Genomic DNA, 6,089 nt, shown 5'->3' on the forward strand with positions numbered 1-6,089 from the left:
AAACTTTATCACTAGTGAAGTAGCAAAAATATTTATGATGGATTACTTATATGCATATGTATATATATATATATATATATATTTCAAAGTGCTACAGGTGCCAAGTGCTATCAAAATGATCCCAGAAGTGAGGTCAAACTGACCTCAGGAAAAGGTCAATGAGGACTGACCCCAGCAGCGGGCTCAGGAAGGGGACCAATAAAATAACAAAGTCTCACTTTGAAGATGATGCACATCACGGAGTTCAGGGTCAGCCAGGTGAAGGTTCAATTTGTGAAAGGTAACTTGTAGTAAAAATGAAAAATTTGTGAAGCAGAGGAAGTTCTCAGGGGGAGAGGCTTCATTTTGGATAGAAAATGAATCATTTTTATGTCACTGAGACATTAGACAGCATAGGACACCATCTCCTGTAGCAGCCAGTGGATGCTGCTAATTTCTATTTCTCTCCTGAGGTAAGCAATAGATTATGTTTCCTATTCTCTCACACAGAACTGTACTTTTCCCAGACTATTCCCTTTTCATTCAGGTAGAACATCTAATAGCAGTTGATGATTCCTACTTTCTGAGGATGTTTTCCTTCTTCCAAACTATTTTCACACCTCCCAACAATAAGTTCCTTGTTTTTTCCCTTATCAGTGGTACCTCCAGGAGGTCTCTGGTTCTCAGGCACCCAGCTGCACTTTGAGGAAGCCTTTATGGGTCACGTTTATGGCTGCTCCCATCAGGGGGTGTGCCAACAAGGTGCGTGTCTGATGTCCTCCTACCGCCTGGTCACTCCCTGTGCCCCGTGCACTCCTCCTATACGGGCCTGTCAGAGCTTGCTTTCTTAGCAATAGCTGCTGGGGGCACACAGCAGCATGTTGCCCATGGATGAGGTTAGGGATGAGGACACAGTTTTCTAAATGATTCTGATAACTGAGGGTGACTGGAGTCTGTAATTATGACCCATAAAGCACTGTTCCCTCACTTCAATATTACTATCATAAACTATCTTAACATTTAGTCGTTTTTTCTGAATTTATAAAATTGGGTAAGCCTTCTACAGGGAACTGATATCACAGAAGACAAATGGGTCACAAGGACCAGTGTCAGCTCTGTACACTGCCTGCCACCACTTATCCGTGCCAAGCGTTTATTCCTTCCCTTGCAGCCTCCTCCCTCACCCATGAGCAATGTGCAGCTTTTCAGCAGTTTTTCTTAGAAACTAGAGCAAGCATTCTTGTGGCAACCGACGCTCTAGGGAGAAGCTATCTGTGAGAATAGGAGCTCCGAAACAGCAGCTGGTCTAACAAAACCATTCCAAAAACATCATTTGCTGCAGAACCTGCATTTATATGCAAAAATGCACATGCAGAGAAGTGAATGTGCAAGGCTCCTCAACAGAGCATCTTCATGGGAGAGGGAAATTTCAGTTTCTGGAGAGCAAGAGCAGTGGCTTTGATTCCTTGACAGCCATAAACAGCTGCTGAGCAATGATGATCCCTGCCAACAAAAGAGGCGCTCCAGGGCTGAATCTGCACCCGTTTACATTCAGTTTGTGAAGCAAGTAAGAGAAGAAGGAGAGCTTGAAGTCAATGTGGGTATGTGGTGGGAATGGGAGGGCAGAACCATCTCTCTTACCTGCCAGGGTCAAACACTTCTAATCTGAGTATCTCCCTTATCTCTCAGCATCACACAGGAAGGGGAGACTGCATGGCCCTGCACCACGACCACCTCTCTGCCCCGGCATGGCACACAAATGTTGCATTAAATTAATTGGTAAATCTCTAAGAGAGACATCTTGTGCTGTTAGGATACGCCTTAGTTACTTCTCCATGCATCCAGTATATATGGAGCAGGAGTGCAAATGCTCTGGAGGGTTACCTGTATTTTTGTGTTGGTTTATTTATTTATTTAGATGAATATGTATTAATTTCCTTGAATCCTGCAACTTTTAACAGAAGACTCTGAATTCAGAGTTTTTGTGCCTCAATATACCTCTAGCCTGAGCTTGCAAGCCCATTTCCTGCCTATGGTTAAACAATCTTCTTTGTAAAGAAACTAACTACAAAAATCTTAAGAACAGGTTCATTACCTTTTACTTAACAGCTGTTCTAAGACGTACTGTCATCAGTCATTCACTAACGGTTAGCAAACATTTCCCTGTTTTAATGTGTGACATATCGTACTAAAAACATGACACCTGCTGGGTCATTTTGTTACTAAACTATAAACATTCAAAATGAGCCCTAATGCCAAATCTGTGACCCTAGGATTTCAGCTGATAGCCCTTGCTCTGCTCTACCTCAGTTTGCAAATACACTGAATTCCTGTTGTACCAAGTGGAGTTTTCAGGGGCACGAAGAAGGTCAACAAGATGAGAAACTTATTCCACAGTCATTGAGCAAATAGTTGTAGAGAATTAAGATGTTAACCACAAACCTGCTGTGCTATTTACTTGGATATCAACACCATGCAGCGGAGAATCATCACATGATGGACATGTGTTCATGCCTCACTTATCAGTGGTTTAGGGTTTTTTTTTACTTCTCCTGGGTGGGTAGAGCATGGAGCATGTTCCTGTCTTCTAAGGCTGGTGTATGGCAGAAGAGTCCAACAGAAGTGAAGTTAGAGTTGGGTATGTCCTCCTCTATCAGAGCTCATCTGCCTGGACTTCTCTGCCACAGTCTGAAACAAAACATCTACATTATATATAGATATAGCACATGTAAAAAAACATCCCACTGAAAGCTACCTCTTATCTGCCAGGATGGGAGGTTAAGGATCCATTTTGCCCTATAAAGAATGAGGAAACTTCCCGGACAGCTGCCTTCAAATCTAGTTCTGTCATGATATGAAAGTCCATGTTTCAACGTTTTTTATATACTAAAAATTGGCACCTTCTAAGACAGATCTGTTGCCTTGTTTATCCACTTTTATTTATGTATAATATTGCAAAAAACTCGCAGTGGTGTTTAATTCATGGCATTAAGCCTAGTTCTTAAGAAATAATATAAAATATTTTTGTAAGTATCCAAAAGAGAGGCATTAATCCCTGCTTCAGAGCAGACTAATTAAGCTCAAGAGCAGGAGGTGCAAAAAAACTGATCATTAGTTATTGTCAGGTTAAAAAAACATCATTCTGACCTTGGCACTGAAATATCACTCCAGTTAGTAGATTTAAATATCTGTATGAGTACTTCTGTGGAGTTGCTTTAATATCAAAGTAAGAGAGCAGAAAGTTGGTCCAATATTAAACTTCTTAGTGTCATGAAGTGAACCGAATAGCATAAAACCGCAGAAGCATCCACTAGGAGCTGTATTTGTCTGTTGCTACAATGCTTCAATGGCATGGCAGGGTGATGAGAGTGCTCTGTTTCAAGCAAAGCACCCAAAAGCAATTTCTTTTCCTGTAAACATCAAAAAAATCCTTGCAGATTTGGTGTTCTGAGAGAAAGAGAAAGCTAGTTACAAAGCCTCTTATGCACGCTTTCCTTCAATCCCGGTGCAGCACTCTTCATTTTCCAGCTCTTCAGTGTGATCATATGCATTATAATGTTTCTACCTGAATAATTTACAAGCTAAAAGCACTCGAAGAATGTGTGAAAACATTTGCAAAGATCCTAGATGTTTTTCGCTAGGCCATTGCAAGGTACATTTTTGTTGAAGCCTGTTTCCATAGGAAAGCACATCATCCAGCGAATAGCCACTTGGAATATAAATCAGGTAAGTGAAATATGAAGTGTATTTTTGCACTTTATTTGGATTTCAAAGGGATTGAACTACTGTTTGCTTAAATCTTAAGATCATGTGGAAAATATCTGGCAAAAAATGTGTGAAATAGCTTCAGGTCCAGTAGTCAGCATTTATGACAACTACAGGTAAATGGAAGTAGCGTTACCGTAGGTAAATGATCAACGTGGCATGTCCTGCTGGGGCAGTTCACACCAACTGAGCTCTTCATTTTCACTTGGAAGAGTTTAAATACAAGTAGAAAATATGTGGAAGAGAAAATACATAGTTTCTAAGGAGTCATTTTTCATTTTGATGTTTGTAGAGCATGCCGATGGGCTGCTTAGGATGGTTTCTCCGTAGTCTTCATACTCACCATGGCTGGTGAGTATTACATCCCCATTAAACACAGCACCATTATCTACTGCTATCAGCTATTATTTTGGAACTGAACTTTTTTTTTTTTCCTTCTGGTTTTAAGTAGGGTTTTTGTTGTCATTGTTTTTTAACATGGAGAGAACATCTTCTGAAAGAGAAAACAAGATATAATTAAGTTTCTCTTATGTAAGTCTCCCCTCATTTAAACTCACACAGAAATGGAGACACTTAGGAAATCATTTAATGGTACGATTCTTTGTAAATTATCATTACAAGAGCAACGTGGCTAAATAAAAGGCATTTGATGAGGTCCAGTTTTACCCACCTGCTTCTGAAAATCTAGATAACATTGTTACTTTGCGTTCCCAAATCTCAGGACTTCCTGTACTAGGTATTCATTCCCTAGAGATAAACAGAAAAAAAAAAATGCCTTCTATTAGAACTCAAGTTTCTTGTGTATGTAGTTATGAGGAAAAATCTGAAAGCATGATCCAAATAGTGTAAGAAGAAAATAGATCTTTTGATTACATGATTTGGAATGAAATATTTTTGATACAATATTATGATTTGGGGGAGCTGATTTGTACTGTGTAACAGCTGACCCTGTCAATAGCAGATTCATTTTTATTTAATCCCACTACTCATTAGGGGAAAAAAAAATAGAGAGGAAAGGAAAGGAAAGGAAAGGAAAGGAAAGGAAAGGAAAGGAAAGGAAAGGAAAGGAAAGGAAAGGAAAGGAAAGCTTTCCTTTTTTCTCCTTAAAAAAAAAAAAGCAAAAATGATTCAAAGAAGCAATCCTGTCACCATAAAAGATAACAATGAGAAGAAAATGTTTGATGGTTGAGTCAATTTAATATAATCCTACCTGTTGCATTTTACTTGCATAGTCCAGTCTGAAAAAAGCTTGTGACAATTTCTCTCTATCCCTCCTGCAAAGGCTGGTATTAAAAAACAACAGAACAAAATCAGTGAAAACTTACAGAAATGCAGATTTTAAAATAATCTTTTGTACGTCCTGACTTCAAAACAAATGATGCTGATAATTTAATGTCCTGTGTCATTTGCTCTGCATTTTTCTAGCCAACTATGAAATTTTCGTGATAAGCAATGATTATGTTAATTATGTAGTTTATGTGAAAGAAGAAAAATAACAATTGGTACCTATGAAATAAAGATGTGGTGCTACACCTATGTCTTCTCCTGATAAGCATATAAAAATGCAATTGAAAAAAATATACTTATCCTGTGCAACACTTTCAGGCTTGCTCATTTTCATTAACTTACCATCATTCCCCTGTAAGACCAGTTTTTCAATGCAAGAAAACTTTTCAGTGGTAAGGCTAAACCCCCAGGTGACCTCAATTCTTGGAAAAATCGACTTTGCCTATTGATCTCATCTGAGTAATCATAACCCTGTTAATGAGATACATTTTTTAATGGCTTTTGAATTGTAATAGAGTATTAACTCTCTCAAGAAGACCATGTTAATAGACATGGGGCTACACAACAGAAAAAAATGGTTCTGTGAAAACTCCACTAACTCACACTTTGGGGTTACTATATGCTGTAAGCCAGTGGTTAAGTGGACTTAAAATATGAACTTCTGCATTTGTTTATGCAGACCATGGGTCACATTTTTGGGTTGATTCCAGGCATCCTCTCAGTTGTGGGATCCAAGAAAGCTCTTCAGTATCATTCAGTATCATTCTGTATATCTGCTTGGCAAATAAAGGCAGATCCAAAACAGTTTGCTGGCTTTCCTTCTTTACCACTGTGAATGGGAGTCTATTTTGGGGGATGTGAAGGTGGCACTGCAGAATGTGGGATAGACAACGGAAAGCTGGGATTGTGTGCAGAGGTCTCACACACATTTGCCTGAGTAGAAAATCTCTCTGATCATGTAATTCGCTCTCCAGCTTCCAAATATAAGACCCATCCTTGGGAAAGCAGGGATTTATATATATATATATATTCTTTGAAATGTTATGATCTTATTGCTT

General features: G+C 38.9%; 1 long non-coding RNA gene across 1 annotated transcript; it reads left to right on the forward strand.

The window, feature by feature from the left end:
* The first annotated feature begins 476 nt into the window (after nucleotides 1-476).
* LOC118160238 lies at nucleotides 477-5,827 on the forward strand. The gene is made up of 3 exons (XR_004747374.1): nucleotides 477-741; nucleotides 4,037-4,095; nucleotides 5,711-5,827. It is a non-coding gene; the product is annotated as an uncharacterized LOC118160238 (long non-coding RNA).
* Nucleotides 5,828-6,089: the final 262 nt, after the last annotated feature.

The sequence above is a fragment of the Oxyura jamaicensis genome, chromosome 1, assembly GCF_011077185.1.
Source record: "Oxyura jamaicensis isolate SHBP4307 breed ruddy duck chromosome 1, BPBGC_Ojam_1.0, whole genome shotgun sequence".
NCBI lineage: Eukaryota > Metazoa > Chordata > Aves > Anseriformes > Anatidae > Oxyura > Oxyura jamaicensis.